Source organism: Arvicanthis niloticus, chromosome 3 (assembly GCF_011762505.2).
Source record: "Arvicanthis niloticus isolate mArvNil1 chromosome 3, mArvNil1.pat.X, whole genome shotgun sequence".
In the NCBI taxonomy this organism is placed as follows: domain Eukaryota; kingdom Metazoa; phylum Chordata; class Mammalia; order Rodentia; family Muridae; genus Arvicanthis; species Arvicanthis niloticus.
In genome coordinates this window covers 82,848,481-82,870,459 of record NC_047660.1, presented here as the reverse complement: position 1 = coordinate 82,870,459, position 21,979 = coordinate 82,848,481, and the positions used below count along the sequence as shown (strand labels likewise).

The window sequence follows — 21,979 nt, the reverse complement described above, 5'->3', positions numbered from 1 at the left end:
CTCTGGTTGACTTTATTTAATCCTGTTTACAATATTGAAGCAGAAAGCTCTTGGATTATAGTTGAGTACCAAGGCTGAGCCACACCACAACTAAAAACAGGTTTTTCCAGTAAATAACACAATCTTGGGTTCGCAGTGTGATCAAATATCCTGCAACAGGTGGTGCTGCCTGTGTGCTTAGTTTCACAGCCTGAATGATAATTCCATAATGGAGTCAGTTGTATTAAGGTCTGGGGACCTGCCAAGGTCGAGGGCCCTGTAAGAGAGCAGCAAGAGTTGAGCAATCTCTCCAGCTCTTAATGTAGTATTTTAAATTAGGTACTGAATTCAGAGACACACCAGATACTGACTTTAGCTTTTTTTCTTATGTAGATCTTTTAAAAAAATAATCCAAGGTATTTCCTTTTGTTGTGGAATCTTGTTCATGCATGAATGAACTGTTGCTGTCTTAAAACCAGAGTAGCTGTGATTACCACCGATGAGACTGTCACAAGATTGGGCCCACTAACACACACCCTTGGAGGGAAGGAAGGGCTCATAAGTGGTCAGGAGACCACCTTCAAGGCCTGACAGAAGCTCAAAGGAACTGTTGTGGATAACCCTTCATCCATGCACCTGTAAATAGGCAAGTCAGACCCGGGGACTGGGGGACCATTTCTTTAGTCTGTTGTTTGTACCCTGTTGGGAGTAAACAGATGCTTGTTCAAGTCTCCAGGAAAAGCCAATGAAACACCTCTTAATACACCATTTTGGATAAAGCAAGGCTAGACTTGTGAAGTAGAGCATGATGCTTTGTTTTCAAGGCAAGGTCTTGCTGAATAGCCCAAGCTAGCCTGAACTCACCAGTTAGGCTATGCTGGCTGGTGGGTGAGCCCAGGACATCCTATATATGCCTCTCCAGAACTAGGCTTATAAATGTAGCACCACACCTGACATTTTATGAGTCCTTGAGTTAGAATGTAGGTCCTTATGAATGTAAAGTTTTTAACTAAGCCATGTCGTCAGCCCTGGTATTATTGTTATTATTATTTTGAGATTAGTCTGGTCTTGAACTTATTATATGTATTAGATTGATTTCAAAATTGTGATCCTGCCTCAGCCTCCTGAATGATGAGATTACAGGTTTGCATCTTCATATACAGCTGAAATAATTAAAAAATTAAAAACCCTAAAAACACAGTCAATCCCATCCCTCATGTATGCTGAGCTGCTTTGTGGTAAAATATGAAACTTGCATGTTCAGTTTTAATTGTTGAGACACTTTGTCACAGCGACTAGAAATGAAATTAGGACATTGTCATTTAAAATTACAGGGTCAAGCTGGGTGTAGGGGTGTGCAACAATTGTAGTTCCAGCTGCGCAGAATTCTGAGACAAGGCTACGTATAGTGGCACACACCTTTAATCCCAGAATTTGGGGGGCAGAGGCAGGTAGATTTACTGTGAGTTTGAGGCCAGACTGGTCTGCATAAGGTGGACTGATAGGGTCTTATGGGAAGGACACTGAGTACAGATCATACAAGTAGAGAACTGTCTTTCAGTTCAAAGCTAACATCTGTATAACTTTGTTAATGAGTTATAGCTTTCTCAGTTTCCCAGAGTAAAATCCTACTCCATTTGATGTGCCTGCTCATGGGACCCTGTGCTCACCTTTCCCTCCTCCCCACACCCGTTACTTGCCCCGTCTCTATCTCTTCTTTCTTACTGTTTGTCTTTCTGTGTGCCCTACCCCCATGTATGTTCATGTATGTGGCAAGTGGATATGCATGTATGTGCATGTGGGGCCCAGAGGTAGAAATCAGATGTCCTCCTCAGTTGCTCACTCTCTAATTTCTTGAGACAGGGTCTCTCAGTCAACCACGAGCTCCCCAGTTTGGCTAGGCTGGATGGCCAATGAACTCCAGGGATTCCCCTCGATCCCCATCCTTAATGCTGGGATTATAGACATGCTCTCATGCCTGTCTTTTTTATGTGGGTTCTGGGGATTGAACTCAGATCTTTATGCTTGTTTGGTAAGCACTGAGCCATATTTCTAGGCATCCCCACCCTCTATTTTGAAGCAAGTATCTATATGTAGTTCAAGTTGGCCTGCAATTTCCTATATAGCCTAGGGCAGCTGTGGGTCTCCCTGCCTGTAGGGAGCCAACAGAAGGCAGCTATCATCCTTGCAGCCATCTTGAGCCATATACCCTGACAAGAGACTTGATTACAATAGTTTACAACAGCTGAGCACACTCTGATAACATCTTGTTTTAGATACTCAGGATTTTCCCTTGGGTGTGTGAGACTTAAAGGTGTGTGACTTAAGAGCATGACTTGCAGATCAGATTTAGAGACAAGACCTAAGGGCATGACTTAAAGGCGTGGCTTAGAAGTGAGACATAGAAAAGGCGAGAGGCAGACAGAAGAAATGATTATTAAGTATTAGGCACTTGGAGTAGGCACTTGAGACTCGAGACTAGAACTTGGAACTTGGAACTTGGAGGCACTAAGGACTAGGAATTAGGAACTAAGAATTCAAGACTTGGGACTTGGACTAAGAAGAGAGACTGAAGAATAAATGGGATTGAATCACACTCTGTCTGGTCTCCATTCCTTGAGTCCATCCTCACTCTCTCTCTTGCTGAACCCCGACCCTTGAACCATAGCAGCCTGGGGTAGTGCAGGCTCTAACAATTTAGCCCCCCCAAGGCTTTTGGCAGTGCGGGTTCCAACATTAATAGAGCAATCCCCGACATTTTGGCCCCCAAGTGTGGGGCAGTTTGGGCTACAACATTTTGTCCCCCAAACATGGGATAGAGCGGCTCTCAACACCTGTCCTCATGGATTGTCTGATGAGTTGGTCCAGAAGGGCAAAGGGATCACAGTGGGGGTGGGGATGGGAGGTAGGAAGGTTCAGAAGCCTTGTGAGTACATACAGTGAATGACCATACCGGGAACAGCAATCAGTAGCCAGATCAACTTAGTGTGATTCAAGGCTTACAGAGTTTTGGGGACTAAGGGTAGGAACATCCAGGATAGGCAAAGGACATTGCCTGGGAGCTTAGGGTATCTGGAGTGTTCACATTTTAGCAATCTCAGGTGCTGGCTGAACAGGTTCTTAGCTGGAGAAAGGAAATTGGTCCTGTAATCTAACTGAGGCTGTGTGACATTCCTCAGGTAGAGGCGTATGTATGGGGTTAGAACTCCCCAGACAAGGGCAGAGAAGGAGAAGATCCACTAATGAAGGAAGTCTCCCATTATGTGCCGAGCCCCAGAAGGCATCTGGTCAGTGGTAGAGTTTGTCCTTAATTAGCAGAGTTTTCCCACAGTTAGCCATCAACTCTGGTTCTGGCTTCTCAGTGCTGGAAATTTGAAGATCATCAGTACACCCAGACGTGTTCATTACCTATCAGTGATGATAAAAATTCTAGAGAAGAGGTAGTAATTTTAGCTCAATAGAGCATTTGCTTATCCTGATGCCTGATTTACTCGTATTAACATGTTTTTACTCTTGGCTTGCATGCTTTCTGAAAGCAAATACACTGTTGTTAATGTAGCCCAGCGTAACCACTCAGCCCCCTTTCAATACAGCAACTTTCCCCACATGTGATTTTTATGTCCTTCTTTTCCCTTTATCTGTCTCACCCCAGTTCCCCTGCTTAGATTTTTTTTAAGGTTTATTCTCAAAGGATCTATTTATTTCTGTTTTTGTTTTTGAGAAGAGAATTGAAAGTTAGCTTTCCTAAGGTTACCTCATGATTCATTTGCTGAGCTGGGATTAGTGTCTTTTAGCTCTGGTGTTCAGGTAGATCATATGTCTTGCCTCCATTCTGTGTGGCTCGCTCTTGAATTACACTACCTACACGTGGTGAAACTTGTTACCCCATGCTGCTCATCACTGATGCCTGTTTTAATTCCTTCTGTGGGATTGTTATCTAAGATGTTGCAAGCTTATTATGAGGTTCATAATTTAGTTCTTACAGGATACTTAAAGAGTAATTATTTCATCTCCTTTTAAGGTGTCGTGCTTTCGTATTTTAAAGCATTTTATAAGAGTGTTTTGCTTTTTAATATTGGGTTTCCCATTGTTGCTTAGGCTGGTCATGTTTCCACCTCAGTTTCTAAAGTAGTCGGAACTGCAGGCACTTCATTTAAGTATTGTTTTTTTTTTAAGGTGCTAAGTGTTAAAGTTAAGAATTAGAGTTGTGATACATGAATTGGTCTAAGCTGTTGGTTTTGGAGCAGAAATACATGTTTTGGTAATGGGGAGACAGCTCAATCAGTAAGGTGTGTGTCTTCAAAGCATGAGGACCTGGGTTCCATTACAGAGTTAAAAAAACAAAACAAAACCTGTGTCCAATGGTTCATCCTCATAGTACCAGTTACAGGGAGGCAGAGACAGGTAGATCCCTGGGGTTAGCTGGCCCAACCTGTCTAGGTGAGCTTCAGGCTAGCAAGAGACACTGTTTCAAAAAACAAAGTGGGGGTGACTCTCCTTTGAGAGACTCAGACACATTCTTGGGTGTGTCTAACTTGATAAGTGCTGAGATTCTGTACTGAAATCTCTTAAACAAAACATCAATGATCACAAGGCATATGGCACTTGAAGAAATATATCCCAAGTTTACCATTGACTTTGGCACTATGAACATATCACCCCCCCCCCACACACACACACGGTAAGGCTGGGGCATGGGAAAGACAGAAAGAAGACAGGATAACATTGGAACACAGTTTACTTGATCCACTGATTTCTAGGCAAAATTAAACTTCATATAGTGCTTTTGATAATATTCTTGGGTAGGAAGTTTTGTGCTTTTTACTGTCACTTAATCCAACATAATGTGTCTGCCAGCATTGTCCTAAATAATAGACAGTCAATTGACAGACCAAGATGGTATACAGTTATATATGTTAATAAGCTCTCAATATGGATACTATATACAGAATTGTTACCTGCTTATAAAGAAAAGAGTCCCAAGGAATGAGGAAATTGGTTGACTTGCCCGTGGCAGAGATTGATTTCAGGTAAGGACAAGTCTTCTTATCTTTTTCCATTGTGATAGGCAGCTTCTTTGGTTTAGGTGTGGCTCTGTGACCCAATTCCTTGACTGTTAGAAGAAGTGATAGGTATGTCTCCAGTCTTGGCTGGAGCCCATGGCCTTCCACATTTCTTATTTCTTTTTCCTTTAGTGAGGGCAGGCCACAATGGTGAGGCTCTAAAGAACCTCATACCATGGGAAGTAAAGACTATGAACCTGAATCAGCACATGGAGCTGCCTGCTTGGGGCGAGGGAATGTCCTTCTCCAACTGTTCTGAGAGAAGAGTAGGCCTGTTAGGTTTGAGGTTTATACATGTTGGGATCTCCTTTAGTATCCATCTGAGGAGGTTATATCACTCAAATTCTTAAGGAACTCATCGTCAAAACCCCACTCTGGCTGGGCAGTGGTGGCACACACTGGTAATCCCAGCCAGGAGGTTGAAGCAGGCAGATTTAAGGCCAGCATAGTCTGGGATAGCCAGGGATACACAGAGACCCTATCTCAAAAAACAAACAAACAAACAAACAAACAAAACCCCAACCATCAAAAAAGTCCACTCTGAAGTAAAATAGAAATTAAGCATATGACTTACCAGAACATATTGCTTTGTACCTTGACAATAAGTCAACATTTGAAAAGAACTCCAGTCATAGATCTGCATTTATAATTAGTTGCAGCCACAAATTTGCAGAGTCACAAAGTGGCTAAAGAGAAAAAAAAAATTATGTCTACACCATTAAGCAATTGATTTTGCATTTGCATCTTGAGGCAATCTGCTAAGCAAAGTGGGAGGTTGTCATTTAAAATTTGCTTTTCCATGTCAATGCCACAGACACTCTCAGAATACTTTTAACTCTCCTTTCTCTTCAGGCAAATTAAGATGTGTTTCTGAGAGAACACAACAGGAAGCATGTGATTAAAGGTATCTTTTTGCTGTGTCAGTTCTGCAAACTGCAGGCTCCTTCCTAGGTTCTGAAGAAATGTTACTCATAGTTCCTCTGTTCAGAATCTTCTTGTGTCCCAAGTTTTATATGACCATTACACATTTACCAACATTTGTTTTTCTTACAAAATTAACATGATTTGGCTTATATTTGTTTCTAATTCACTTAATGAGTTTTAACTGAAGACTGATTGTCAAATCCATGGCCTATTGACAAGCTGTTGAATGCTTATGGATTGAATTTGCCCAGGAACTCAGATAAGGATGAATTATTTATCTTCAACATACTCTACTACTCTGAGATAAAACCTTCTTTACACACTCAATTTTTTTTGAGGGGGGAGGGTCTTAATTTGGATTTCCAACATAGGTTCACTTAGAGCAAAGCTGATATAAGATGTGCTGGAATCTTTCCTAGATGAACCATTCAAATGATTTTTGGAATAAGCATATTTTGTTTAGCTTGAATTAATTTATCCTGGTGGTTCAAGATTTAGAAAGTTCTTTTTCTCACTCACTTGTACTGACATAAATAAATATAAAACAAGATGTATTAAAGCTCACTTTGAGTTACTGAGATGGGACAATTCTGTGGCATTATATCACAGTGGAACTGTCATAATATGAAAAAAAAAAAACATTTGCTCATCCGCATGTTGCCTATAGCCTTGAACTTAAGGAAAAGTACCTGTTCTAGACCTTGAAGGAGATTCCAATATTCACTTATAAAGAGAAGGGCAAAAATTACGCCTTGCCACTCGATAAGTGCTGACTTAAAATATAATAGAATAAGGTTATCACCACTACTGTGATAAGAGACTGAACTAGGTCAGGTGTGGTCCTCTTTATGTTGCTCAAGAACAGAAGAAGGATTAAAAATGTATGTGGTACCTCTTAGAAACAATGATCTGGGGCAGGAATGTAATAAAATACCCACTCTCTTGTGTCGTCCTGTGCCTCTCACTTTGTGCTTACATTAGCACAACGCCTTCGGAAGCTCTAGAAACTGTTAGCAAAGATGAAGATTTACAACAACCAGGAAAATTTTTGCTGAAAATCCAGGAGCAGATGGTGTAAAGGTAATGTTAAAATAAGGACCGAATAGAATTGTTTTCTGTGCCCCACATGTTTGAATACACCATATAAATGTCTTTCTGGTAAACTTGTTTGAAAAATACAGAATAGTTACTGTAAAAAATATTCTAGCAGCCAAAACTACCAAAATTTCTTAATAAAAAGGCTTTTTTGGAAAAGGCACTTGTTAATGTTTCTTTAACTTTTTAGACATTTCTCAGTCTTTTATTTATGTTTTAGAAGAATGTTTTATTTCTATAATGTTCAACGTCAAAAAGAAGGTAAGAGAACTGGTTAGTAATATATGCAGCTTTGTCTTAAGAAGTTTTGGTGAACTGGAATTTCTTATTGTAAATGTGCCTGAAGTGTTGTTGACCTAAATGGGTGCTTTCAGGTACAGAAGTTGTTTCCTTGTCAGTGACTCTGTCTCCTTTCTTTCTATTGATGAGCTCCCAGTGTGCTTCACACATAGTTTCAAACCTTCCCTTTGTCTGCCTGAGCTCAATCTTTACTGAGAACTGAGACTTGAGTGGAAAAAAATATATACCCATTCTTAGTTCATAATAATGGAACATACACAAAATTATTTTTTATCTTTAAATTCTTTGCATGTATGTGTTGTATACATGAGTGTGTGCCATGTGTGCAGGTATGCCTGTGAAGGCCAGAGGTCAATACCAGATGTCTTCTGTCATTCTTTACCTTATTCTCTGAGGTAGGATCTCTCACTGAATCTCACACTTACTGACTGGTAGACTGGCTGGCCTATGAGCACCCCTTTACCCCACATTCTCCATCCTCTGCTTCTCAGTGCTGAGATGACAGGCATATAGCACCGTGCCTGCCTTTCTGCATGACCACTGAAGTGGTCATGCTTGTACCCACTGAAGTGTTTTGTTTTTCTTTTGGCACTACTGGGGATTGAGCCCAAGGCCTTATGTGCTAGGCAGATACTCTTTCTTTCCTCTGCAATACATCTTAGTCCTATGTAAATAAAATTCTTAAACGAGGTACACTCTTGGCAGAAAGCCACCAAGATATCTGCCATACCAAAAGAATCAGTGCCTTGTAGTTTCTAGTTGCTGACAATAGATCAGCAGAATGGAATTGTCACTTAATATTTTCTTCTTTTGAGACAGAGCCTTTTTCTGTACTTTAGGTTGGCCTAGAACTCACTAGGTAGTCTAGGCTGTCTTTGAACTTGAGATGCTCTTCTGCTCAGCTTCTTGAGTGCTGAGAGTACAGCCATGAGCCACCATGCTCAGCTTCAGATGGGTAATATCAATGTTGTACTTAGCCATGTCTTCTCAAGAGGAACAAAGAGTCTTTCTTCTTCTCAAAGGTACTGGTTGCTGTTCAAAGTTTGAATAGCATCTTTTCTGATAGAAAGAGAAAGGTATTTTAAAAATAGATCATTAACTATAAAAAGACCCACTCCTTGGATTTCCAAACTGGTGACTGTATAGCAAAAACAGTTTTCAGAGGCAAAGTTGATTAATTTATATCTTTCTTTTTAAGGCTAGTGGAGGATCAACCTGTTAACACCATGAAGAAGTTCTCCCTCAGACCTCTCTTATTAGGGTTCTAATATATCCCAGTTTTTTATTAGGGTCCTAATTCTATTCATGAGGATCTACACCCATGCCCTTATCACTTCCCAGTTACAATGTAGCCTTAACTGGTCTGGAACTCACTCTGCATACCAGGCTGGCCTGCAACTCAGTTTCAAGGTCCACTGCCTCTGGGATTAAAGGTAGTCACCACCATTACCCAGAAGGATTAAGTTTTAATTTAGAAATTTTGAGGAACAACAACCTTTCAGACCATGGCAAGTCCACATGCACTAGATCTACCCCATCCACAGGACTGCAGGGACAAAGCGATTTGCCTGCCCGCTGAGTCATCAGCTATGGCCATGGTGGCCTCTTCCTCATCTTCTGCTTTGGGGTTTCCTGTCTCTTAAACAATGATGAAGAGAAAATAGCATTTTGAAAGTGGAGGGGAAACACAGATCTGGTGTTCTTTTCAATTTCTACACAAGTTTTGAATGCAGTTTTATTAAAACTGTCCCCATCATGGACATGCATGTGCTAAGTTACTGATTTTAAACCAAATCCCCACATGTCTTAACAGAGTGCAGGAGGTTGGGTAATGTGAAAGGACGAAAGGGCTATCCTGGTTTGTATTTCTGGAGGCTGGATAGGCTGGCCACACCTGCAGAGGGCCTCACGCTATTTCAGTTCACGGTGAGAAAAATAGAAGGCCAAACAACCAAATATAAGAGTGGACAAAGGGCTGGATGCTCAAGATTGCTCACCTATTCTACAAGAATTTACCTACATCCTCCGTATCCATGACCCAAGTGCCTCCTATTAGGCCCCAGGTTGCCTAGCCTTGTCAGGTTGAGGCATTAAGTATCAAACACATGAAAACACAGTCAAAGCAAAGGAATAGGCAGCCAACTAAATTGAGTATTAGCTGCTAGAAATGCCTCAACTATCCACGGCCTGATCTGGGATCTAAGCTCTCTAGCTTTCTAGGTATCACCCAACACCATAAACCAATGCAAATAAAATCATGGTGATCTAGAGGACCATTCCAAGGTCATATGTACACTACCCCAGCTATTCCACCATTCATGGTGAATAGTCTGCCAAAGTATGAAAGATGGTTTTGGTCTTGTGCTGTCAGAGTAATGAAGCTAGGCTGTGGAGCAGGAAAGGAGAAATGAACAAATGTAGTGTGGTGGTTTGAATATGCTTGGCCCAGGGAGTGGCTATATTAGGAGGTGTGGCCTTATTGGAGTAGGTGGCTTGTTGGAAGAAGTGTGTTACTGTGGGGAGGGCTTTGAGGCCCTCCTCCTAGCTGCCTGAAAGAGGCAGTCCTCTCCTGGCTGCTTTCAGAACAAGATGTAGAACTCTCAGCTCCTCCTGCACTATGCCTGTCTGATGCTTCCATGTTTCTACCTTGATGATAATGGACTAAGCCTCTGAAACTGTAAGCCAGCCACAATTAAATGTTGTCCTTATAATAGTTGCCTTGGTCATGGTGTCTCTTCATAGCAATGGAAACCCCAACTAAGACAAATAGTCTCCATAAAACTTTATCAGGTTGCAAAGGAACTTTGGGAAGCTTTGCTGAAGGAGATACTCCATCGACTTACCTCTGAATGTTGTGTCCAGATCCCGCTTTGCTTTGGGCTGTTTAGTCCCTGTTTCCTGCTCACTGTGGAGCAGTTCATGCATAGGAGGCTGGAAGACTTTCTTTTTCTGCAACTAACTCTGGATATCTAGGGGGCTGCTGTTCCAATCTGTGACTACCTAGTATCTTTGCTTTTTGCCTTCTTCTTGATATTTCTTTGCTCATGAAGGTAATTAGGAGTTGGGAAAGGTTGTCAAAAAGGGGACACCAGCATTACAAAGCAGTGTACAGTAAGTCTAAAGACATAATCATGGTGAAGAGTGCAGAGCAGTGCTTCTTGGCCTCCCCAGTGCTCTGACCCTTTAGTACAGTTCCTCATGCTATGGTGACCCTAACCATAACATTTTTTGTTACTATTTTATAACCGTAATTTTGCTACTGTTAGGAATCATAATGTAAATATCTGATGAGACCCCCCTAAAGGGGTAGTAACCCACAGGTTGAGAACCACTGGTCTAGATGATCCCTCAGGGAAGCCATCACAGGGGAGGGAGCAGCAGGTAGACAGATTAGAGATGAGGGTAAGAGAGCTGAGAGCAGAGAAAGCCAAATTTTATTTTTCTTAATGCTTTTGTTTAAGAGTAAAACATACAGGTTCTCTTTGGGGTGATGTTCCTGAATAATATTTTTTTTCTCCTTTAAAAAAATATGCACTATAGGGCTGGGAGATGACCCGAAGGTTAAGAACACTTGCTATTCTTGCAGAGGACCCAGTTTTGGTTCTCAGTACCCACATGGTGGCTCACAACAGTCTGTAACTCTAGTTTTAGAGAATCCTATGCCCAGCCGGGCGGTGGTGGCGCACGCCTTTAATCCCAGCACTTGGGAGGCAGAGGCAGGCAGATTTCTGAGTTCGAGGCCAGCCTGGTCTATCTACAGAATAAGTTCCAGGACAGCCAGGACTACACAGAGAAACCCTGTTTCAGAAAACAAAACAAAACAAAACAAAACAAAAATTAGAGAATCCTATGCACTCCCCAGGCATTGAGCATACACACACACACACACACACACACTTGCGCACATGCAGACAGGCAGACAAAACACTCATACACATAAAATAAGAACAAATCTTTAAAAATGTTTCAAAATGCATATGTACATATTTATGTATGTGTGGGTATATATTTTTTTTGTATGTATGTGTGTGTTCATGTATATGTGTGTGAGAGAGAGAACAATCAAGCGTGCATGAATACACATATATGTGTAAGCCAGTTAACAATCTTAGTGTCATCTTTAGAAGTGCCACCCACCTCTTTGGAAACAGTCTCTCATTGGCCTAAACATCACCAGTTAGCTAAGCCAGTCTACAGTCTAGCTGGCCAGTGAGCCCTGGTAATCCTGTCTTCACCTCCCCAGTACTAGGGTTCTGAGTGTACATATGTGTCACCATACCTGGCATTTCTGCATGGGTGCTAGGGATTGAACTCAGGCCTTCCTGTTTTTGAGGCAAGGACTTTAATATTTTGCTGACAGCAGTTTCTCCAGTGGAGATTTTTTTTTAAAGACAAGGTGTCATATAGCACAGGGTGGCTTTGATTCTCTCATGTACTTGAGGATGACTTTGAACTTCTGTTCCTTTTTCCTTTACCTCCTAAGTTCATAGGTTGCAGGTATAAACCACCATGCTTGTTTCTTGAGTAGTAATTCTTAAGGCATTCTTGGAAAGAATATTTTCTCTTCCCCGTATTTGACAGACTGTGATGGTTTGAATATGCTTGGCCCAGGGAGTGGCACTATTAGAAGGTGTGGTCCAGTTCGGGTAGGTGTGGCCTTGTTAAAGTAGGTGTGTCATTGTGAGCGTGGGCTTTAAGACACTCATCCTAGCTGCCTGGAAACCAGTATTCTGCTAGCAGCTTTCAGATGAAGTTGTAGAACTCTCAATTCCTCCTGCACCATGCCTGCCTAGATGCTGCCATGCTCCTGCCTTAATGAAAATGGACTGAACCTCAGAACCTGTAAGCCAGCCCCAATTAAATGTTGTCCTTTATAAGACTTGCATTGGTCATGGTGTCTGTTCACAGCAGTAAAACCTTAACCAAGACACAGACTAAAGCAGCATCTCATCTCACTAATGGTTTTCAGATACCCAGCACCAAAGCATTCTAAGTCTGAATTGGTTCCCTCCACCTGCTGGCTGGCAGCTTGGGAGAAGCCACATAGCTTCTTTAGATCTTTTTTGTCATCCAAAAGCTACAGGATTAAAAAATAACCACATCCTAGGCTCATAGACAGTGAGAAATTTGCCCATGTTAGGAAAACATAAGCAAATTAATATTAGGGTTCGTTCAATAATGAGGTCCTCTTGCCCATGGCTCAACCGTGGTGGTAGACTTGTGTTACAAGTAGGGGGCGCCTTGCACAGCTCCTGGCACCATGTGGAAAACAATAAGCTGAGATGCCGTTTCTGGAATATGGTTCAGCCTTCTTGTGAACCCTGCCTCACCTCTGTCTCGTGGTTGGTCAGACACCCTCGTTTCTGTCTGGGCAGTGGATGGTGAACTGTGGTTCACACTTCCCCTACTTCACAACTCACAGACCTCAAGTGCCTCTTAACACAGGCCAGCTGCTAAGAGAAAGGATATCTGGTTAGGACTGAAAAGCCGGTGAGTCTGCACATCTGTGTTAGAGTGAGGACATTTGTTAGTCAAGGACAAATGCATATTGCTAGGTAACGAGAAGCGCCCGGTGAGCTGAGCTGGTCCAGCACAGAGTGACAGCAATTTCTCTAGGCATTTTTTTTTTTTTCCAGATGGACTTCTAAAAGCCGGGAACAGTACAATCAGATAGGGCAGGCAGGGCAGCGAAGCCTGCTTTTCATAGCTGATGGATTTGGAGAAATGGCTTTCCATGCTCATTAGTCAGGACTGTTGACTAAGAAAGAAGTAAATACAAGATAGAATCCGAATCTGAGTTTCGAGTTTGTTCTTAGACCAAAAATCGAAGACAAGTGGGGGTTGTATTATTACAGCCTCCTCATAAAGCTAAATAACATCTTTTTTGGGGGACTGCATGTATGTATCCCTGGCTGTCTTGGAGCTCACTATGTAGACAAGGTTGGGCTAGGACTCTACCTGCCTCTGCCTGAGTGCTGGGGTGAAAGGTGTGTACCACGCATCTGGCTCTTTGAATAATCTTTTAAAAGATCAATGCCGGAGCTGGAGAGATGGCTCAGTGCTTAAGACCACTTGCTTGCTCTTGCAAGTTTGGTTCCCAGCATCAACAGGGCAGTTTACAACCATATACCTCTAGTCCCAGGGGATCTGACACTTTTCTGGCCTTTGAAGGCACCAGACATTCATGTGGTCCACATACATACATGCATGTAAAACACTAATTCACATAAAACAACAATCTTCAAAACAAAGCTAAACCTAATTCAATGGGAATCGGATAAAACCCAGCAGGTCTTGATGACCTCATGACTGAGGTTTTTGTTGAAGTGTACCAACAACAAGAGCAATGGACAACCAATGGCAAAACATTTTTGATCAGAGAAGCAGATCCAACATCCTCCTCTTGTCTGTTCATTAACATCTGCTGCCACGGGGTGGAAGGAGCTTTAGTGTGGATTGTTCTGAAGGTTTGCTTCAAGTGTGTGATCTCTGTACCACAGCACCGTTCTCCAAGCTCCTGGGCTTCTCTTTCCTCTTAGCACTCAATGGAGAGGGCATTCATATTAGAGAAGTGCTTATCTTTGAGAGGTAAATCAGAGTTGATGTTGGGGTCAGGAAACAAAAGGTCTCAGAGGTGAGAGAATTTCATTCACATTACAGTTGAGCCCCTGCATGCACCCCATCTCATCATTCAACTGTGAAAAGAAGGCTCATCTCTTTGAAATCTTTGAAACTCTTATTGTTTTTGAGCCTTTGGATTGGGCTGTGAGACTGTCCCCTGGCTAGAAGCTTTATTTTTATTTTTTCTTTGTGTGTGTGTGTGTGTGTGTGTGTGTGTATGTGTGTGTATATGTGCACCATGTATGTGGGCTCCAGTGGAAGCGGTAAGATGGTGTCAGACCCGCTGCAGTTTGCTTTATGTGTAGTTATGAGCTGTCTTGTGGGTGTGCTGGGAACTGAACTTGGGTCCTCTAGAAGAGCAGCAAGTACTCCTAACTACTGGGCCATCTCTCTCTCTAGGCCTCGGCAGTCCTTAATCTATGTGAGGAAGAAAGCTACAATACGATTTTGCTGTTACCTAATGATGGTTCTATATGTTGGTTTCACTTGAATGGAGGCTTAAGACTCTTCAGGAAAGGGCCCCCTGATTGAAAAACAGTAGAAGAAAAAGATTTTCTTTAGGGAGTATTTTGCCTGCCTGAAGCCACAGGGCAAAGTCTGTCTGTCCCCAAAGTTTATTTTATGTCTTAAGGTAAATGACTGACATAATGAATCCTGTGTACATTTGGCTTCTCCTACCAGAAACAAAACTAGCTCTCTGTGTGGTTTGATTTTTAGTGTAGGTAAAGACTGGCATTAAGCAGTTACTGTATAGTTTATGTCCAATCTTGATTTAAGGTCTTTTAAAATTGATTTAACATTATTTTTTAAAACAAAGTCTTACTATTGTAACCCTAACTAGTCTAGAACTCACTATGTATGCTGGTCTTGAACTTGCAATAATCCTCCTGCCTCTGCTTTCCAACTGCTAGGATTACAGGCATGCACATCCACACTTGACTCTGAATTACACTTTTAATAAAAAATGAATTGATTTGTATTTTTGAGACAAGATATCCTGCAGCCCAGGCTGGCCTAGAGCTCCCTATGTAGCTGAGGATAGCCTTGTACTTTTGATCCTCCTGCCTCTATCTCCTTCCCTCATTCCTTCTTTAGACCCTGAGCTTCATGCATGCTAGGCAAACTCTCTACTACTGGTCTCTATGCCCAGCTAAAGCCTTCTTTAACTATGTGTTTTTGAAAGAATCTTCTGTAGTTCAGAATAGTCTCAAATCTCCTTTGCTGCTGAGTCTGTCCTCATGCCTCATCCTCCTGCCTCCACCTCCTAAGTACAGGCATCATTGGCATGTGCCACCACTCATTTTTTTTTTAATCTTTTATTCCTTTTTTTGTTTTGTTTTGTTTTGTTTTTCGAGACAGGGTTTCTCTGTGTAGCCCTGGTTGTCCTGGAACTCACTCTGTAGACCAGGCTGGCCTCAAACTCAGAAATCTGCCTGCCTCTGTCTCCCAAGTGCTGGGATTAAAGGTGTGCGCCACCACCGCCCGGCTTATTCCTCTTTCATACATTACATTGCCCCCCTCGACTCCTCCCAGTATCCTTTCCCTCAGATCAACTCCTCCTTTATTTCCCTTTAAAAAAAAAAAAAAAAAGAGTAGTCCTCCCAGGGATATCCAACTTAGTAGGAGAAGAGGTCCCAAGTACAGGCGAAAGAGCCAGACACCTCCCCCCACCGTCTCTACTTCCACTGTTAGGAGTCCCATAAGAACACCAAGCTACACAAACACCAGGTATATGTAGAGGACCTAGCTCAGACCCATACAGGGTTACTGTTTGTGCTTCAGTCTCTGTGAGCCCCCATGAGCTCTGCTTAGTTGATTCTGTGGGCTGTGTTCTTGTGGTGTTCTTGACCCCTCTAGCTCCTCCAGTCTTTCTTCCCTATCTTCTGTGGGGTTCCCTGAGCTCCACCTAATGTTTGGATGTGGGTCTCTGCATCTGCTCCCATCACTTGCTGGATGCCCTTTGATGATAACTGGGCTAGACTCTGAGCTACGAGTATAGCAGAATCTCATTAGGAATCATCTCATTGACTTTCTTTTCAGTCATGTTGGTTCTATTTTGGGTCTCTGGGCTGTCCTACCTCTGGTTCGGGTCATCTAGGCAGTGTCAGGAGGCTGTCCTTCCTCCTCTTTCTCCTCCTGCTTCATCTCAGAGTTTTCTGGTTGTGATAACTGATATAATAATGAGATGTCCCTAAACTTCCAGACAGAAGAGCCGATAAAGAAACATATTACCTTAGAATGTGATGATCTTAATTCAGATGAAATGTTTTCTAAAAACTGATGGACCCTGAGGACAAAATGTATTCCTCACAGAAGATACAATGTATGGCAACTGTGGAGCTGGGGGCAGAAATGTCACCCGAGTGCCACTGGGAGGCGCAGTGGTACAGCGAGTAAGAGAAAGCCAGCATGTACCTCAACTTCGGTTCCCTTGAGACCTGTGACAGGCCACTTAATCTCATTCTGGGTCAGTTTCCTTATCTGTAAAATAGAGATTTTTTTTTCTCACTGTATTTTGATGAGACTTAGATATGATAAAGTTCAAAGCACTCTTAAAAAGCACACTGTGGCCATTCAAATAAATGAGCTGGCGAGGACTGCCAAGATAGGAAATGGTAAAGGGCAAGGTAGAGAATTGGAGTATCCTGGGGTTTGTGTATAAATTTTAATCCAACTATTTATAAGAGGTGTATGATTTTTTTGCTTGAAAGATAAAGGGCTGTGGTTATCTTCAGAGAATAAAACTGCATGGTTGGGGGAGGTTTGTACTTCTTATATCTATTGAAAAGAGAAACGGCATTTGGGCAATGGAATTATGGACTTTGATTTCTCTATTATTTCCTCTTTAAAAAGCTAAACATAACTTTAAAAAAATCATAGAAAGGCCCTTATGGTAGATGTTTTTGGTGAAATGGAGATGTTATTGGTAAGAGTGATCATGGCTCCCAGAGGAAGCAATCTTCTCAAGGAGTCCCTAAGCACAGGCAGTACTTCAGGTTAGTGTCTTGGTATCCCTTGAATGTAGCAAACTAGGTGACAGGTTTTCTCTGCTAAGAAATCCCTTTCTCTGGTATAATATTTCTGGGAGGTCATACTGTTGGCTGTGCTTGAGGGAGCTGCCTGATGCTCGCACTAGAGCATTGTTTCAGAAAATTCCCCTTTCCCAGGGGTCTCCTTTTGTCCCATCTCTTGGCTGTCTTGTACTGTCTTCTTTGCCGAAATTATTCTCCCCAATGACTCTCCTCTATCTCTCTATCAACCTGTGTGTGTGCGTGCCTGTGTGTGTGTGTGTGTGTGTGTGTGTTGTGTAAGCCAGAGGACAACTTTGGATAGTATTCTCTAGGTGCCATCCATTTATTTATTTATTTATTTATTTATTTATTTATTTATTTATTTTTGTTTGTTTTTGGAGACAGGGTCTCTTAATGGCCCGAAACTGTCCAAGTAGATTCTACCTGTCTCTGCCTCCCCAGAGCTAGGATTGCAGGTGTAGTCTGCCACCCCTTGAGGTTTTTCCTGGGGAATCAAACTCAGGTATTTGTTCTTGCAAAGCAAGCATCTTACTAAGCATCCTTCCCAGCTGCTACTGAATTTCTTAAAAATCTATTTGAACCAGGATTCAATTCCTGATCTGGGTTCTGATGCTTGTATCCTTGTGGGTTAGATAAATAGCCAAAGCTGGAGGGTGACCAGTGTGATCTTGGGGACGCATGGGGCCAGGATAACTTCAGAAGTGGTGGGTGGTGTCTTCTTCCATCAGGAGGCTTGCAAAGTTTTGTGAGACAGATGCAATGTTCGTGGACTAACTAGAATGGCCTCTTAAGGGAGACATTTATCCCCCTTTCCTAGTGGGGACTCGTTAAAGAGCTTTGAACAGAAGAGACAAGATAATTTCCACCCTTTATTTACCAGTCTCAAAATAGTGAGTTTGATTTGAGCTCCTTGTTTGTGAGTTTTCATGAACACATCTCAGCATAGCAGGTGTGTGTTACACCACAGCTGTTAACATTCCTGCTCTAAAGTCACTATTCTCCTCCCCTCCTTCTCTTCAAACTACTGCCCACCAGCAGCTCTGTCAAACTTGCCATTGGTATCCATATAGCTATATCTCATGGTCGAGCCCGAGATTTCACATTTTTGCGTATTAAAAAAGATATCTAATGTATTACCATGCTACTCACTTTTCTAAAACATGCAATTTAATAGTTTGAGACAGGTCTTTTTCTGTAGCCCAGGCTAGCCTTAACTTTATGGTCCTCCTGAGTGTTGGGCTCAGAGGTATGAACCACCATATCCAGCTAGATTTTTAATTCGTTCATAAATCTGTAGATATACCAGTAGTTTCTAATCCCAGAATATTTTCCTTCTCTCCAAAAGAAACATCAGATTCACTGTGGATCACTGTAGTTCTTAGCCACAGCTCCTGTTAATGACCTACCCACTGCCACCTGCCTGCATCTGCCCACTGCTGACATCTCTGTAATGGGGTCATTGTGCATATGACCTTGAGTTTCCATCTTGAGTTTTCCATCAAAAACAGCCCCTCTTTCTTCATCTGCCTTTCTGAGCACCGGCTCTTTTGTGTGCCTCCCATCTTGGGGTACATCTCTCAGTTTTCTCCCATGCCTTCTCCTTATCTTCCTATTCTCTTAATGTTGGGGAGCCCTTACCCCTCAGTTGAGAGATCTCTTTTTCTCAGGCACTCCCAGGCACCCCCAGGCTCGTAGATTTAAATGCTGTGCATTGCCATTAACTCCTACACTTGTCTTAGCCAGGAAATGATGTCATCAACTCCTAAATTTATACCCCCCTAGCAAGGACTGTCCCTCTACTTCCAGAACTTTTTGTTCATCTCCTCTCTGCTTCCCAACAAGTACTGCACAGTCAGCATGCCCAGAATTGACCTTGGGGATCTCCCTCCTGTCCCCAGTGTCTTTCTCCCACAGCTGCTTCTCTAGTTGCTCAGCTCAGAAGCTTAGCAGCCATGCCTCACTTTTTCACTCCCCCCACCCCCCATACATTGCCACTTTCTGGTGGCTCTTCTTCCAAAATGAACCCAGAACCCAGCTCCTCATCCTGTTCCTTAATTCTTGCTAGGCTCAGAGAAGCCTATCTATTTTCATGTGTGTTGTGTGGATGTAGTGTATATAAAGGTGTGTGTGTGTGTGTGTGTGTGTGTGTGTGTGTGTGTGGTGTATGTATATTTAGACAGGCTGGAGAAGGATTCAAGTGTCTTACTCTATGGTTATCCAAGTTATTATTTTTTTTCCACTGAACCTAAGGCTTGCTGTTTCAGCTACTCTGGCTGGCCAGTGAGTTCCCAGGATCTGCCTGTCTGTCTCTGCCCACCCTTCCTTCTCCTCACCTTCCCCCATCCCCCTGTGCTAGAGTAACAGGCATGGCTGTACCAGCTTTTATGTGGGTGCTAGAGATTCAAATTCAGATTTTCTTGTCTTCATAGTCAGCATGCTTACCCATAGAACCATCTTCCTAGCCCATTGGATAATGTGTAATCAGTCAATGGGTGTTTCTGCTACCACCTCTTGGACATACTTAGCTTTAGAGATTGTCTTAAGACAAGTTAAGTCTTGTCTCTCTGCTAAGAATCATTCATTGACACCACATTGCTTGGAATAAAAGCCAAAGTGTACACATTTGCACTTTGTCCAACAAGCCCTACAAGCATGCTTTGCTCTCATGCCATCAGACCTCCATCCCACTAGTCTCTGCCTTGATGGTTTGGGTCAGCCACAGTGGCCTCCTTACTAGTCTTCATCTCAGAGACACACCTCACAGTTTGCACTTACTGCTGTGCTTAGGATGCTCCTCTCCAGATGCCGCATGTCCCATTGTTCAATGTTTTGTTTATATGTTACTTAGCTAACCAAAAGCAACTCCACTCTAACTACTTTAATTAGAGTCAGGGTCTCATGTATTCCAGACCAGGTCTCTAACTGGCCACATGGCCAAGAATGACCTTGAACTTCTGATCCTCCTGTCTCCACCTCCCATGTGCTGGAGTTACAGGTGTACATCACACACCTAGTTTATGAGATTCAGGAAAACTGAGCTCAGGGATTTGGGCATGCTAGGTAACACTTTGTCAAATGAGTTATATCTGTACCGGACATGCACTGTTTGTAATAACAACTTGCTCCCAACTTTTCTTCCATATTCTCTACACAACTTTTTCTTCCTTTAAAAAGCAGTGGACACACACACACATACACACACACATACACATACACACACGTAGATACATACATAGGTGTACATGATGTACCTACATGTATGCACACATGTAACATATTTGTTTTATTGAAGTCCTTTCCCACTTACCTGTAGACTTTATGAGTACAAGGGCTTCATTTTGTGCCCTGCTGTGTTCCTAGTCACTGGAACAGTTCTATATCATATTGCTAGCATATACAGATGCCCACTTCCCAGGCAAATAGCAAGAACAGAAACATTTAAAAATTGGTTGCTCTCTGCTTGATGCACACTGGCTGCCTGTACACCGTGTGAAATGGTAGCAGCCTTCTCTTTTCTTCTTCTAATGACACAGCTCCTCTGACCTATGGGCTCATGTAATGATTTCCAAGGAACATTTGTTCTGCACATCTTCCCTGAAGTCCTTGGGGAGTCAACATGCATCCCCATCTGTGAGCTTGGCATAGAAACTTCCTCTACTTCAGATGTATGGATGCCGACTCTTGGGCAGAGATTGCAGGAGGAGAGGAGGTTATTTGGGGCATTATTCTTTGCTCACTGAAGCCGATATGACAGGAGTGTGCTATCAACAAGGTTAGCAAGCACAGATACAAATGCTGGCTGGGACGATGCTGTTCACCACAGAGCTGCAAAAAGATTTCAGAATGCAGTCCCTAATCATCTGACTGGCACCATCTTCTTTCTCTCTGCTGCTGTTTCTTCCCTCCCTCCTGTTCCCTCCTCTTTCCTTCCTTCTCCACTCTGTTTCTTTCTCTCCTGCTTCCTCCCTTCCTCTCCTGCTCTATCCTTCCCTCTGTTAGAATACAAAGGATAGGGGAAGTAGCAGATCTCCAGGGTTCCAGAGTTAGTGGTGAAACCAGAGCCCAGTCTCAGGTTTCTTAATCCTCCTTTCTTTTGGGCTATATTGTATTACCTTCCCAGCAGAGAAGGGCACGATCAGGAAGGAATTGCATTAAACCTTCCTGGAGAAGTGAACTGCTTTGCTCTTGGAAACTTAGATCTAGTAGGCAAGTGGCCAGAATTTAACCAAAGAGTTTAACTGAAACACCTACTTTTGCCTTTAGTTTCTCTAACGTTTCTCTCTAACCTTCAGACATCTCACATGGTCGTTTATATCGTAAACTGTCGTTCACTCATTTGTTTGTAGAGAGCCTACTCTTCTATGGGCAAGAGAGGATGGAGAGGATAATTACAAAATATGTTTTAAAAAGTGATAAAACTCAAAGATAGTATATAAATAGACATTTTAGTTAATATACTCATTTACATTTTATGGTGTAATATAATTTATATATAAAATCATAGCTAATATTTTGACCATATGTAATTTTCATTAGGGAAATAAATCGCAATGAGATACCATTCTCACACCTACTAGGATGACTATAATAACAGTAATAATAACAATAGTGATAACATTAGACTGTAAGGGCTGACAAAGATGTGGGGAAATTGGAGCCTCATACATTGTTGTATTGTAGTATACATTGTAGCAACACAAAATGTTATAGCCATTTTGGATAATAATCTGGCAGTTCTTCGGGATGTTAAAATCACCATGTAACATAGAAATCCCATTTCCTGGTATGTGCAAGAAAATTGAAAACATACCTTCTCACACATACCTGTATACAGATGCTTACAGAAGCATTGTTTCCAATAGCCAAAGGGAGGACATGACCCATATATTTATCCTTTGATGTACAGATAAAGAAAATATTCTATATCTTTGTAATTTGATTATGCAGCCACAGAGAGAAATGAAG

The 21,979-nt window shown here is 42.2% G+C and overlaps 1 protein-coding gene across 1 annotated transcript in view; it reads left to right on the top strand.

The window, feature by feature from the left end:
- The first annotated feature begins 6,962 nt into the window (after positions 1 to 6,962).
- Cacna1d (calcium voltage-gated channel subunit alpha1 D) overlaps positions 6,963 to 21,979 on the top strand; it is a 428,745-nt gene continuing 413,728 nt past the window's right edge. The window contains exon 1 of the mRNA XM_076931328.1: positions 6,963 to 7,046. The gene's annotated coding sequence lies outside the window, so the exon portion shown is untranslated. The remainder of the gene's footprint in view (positions 7,047 to 21,979) is intronic.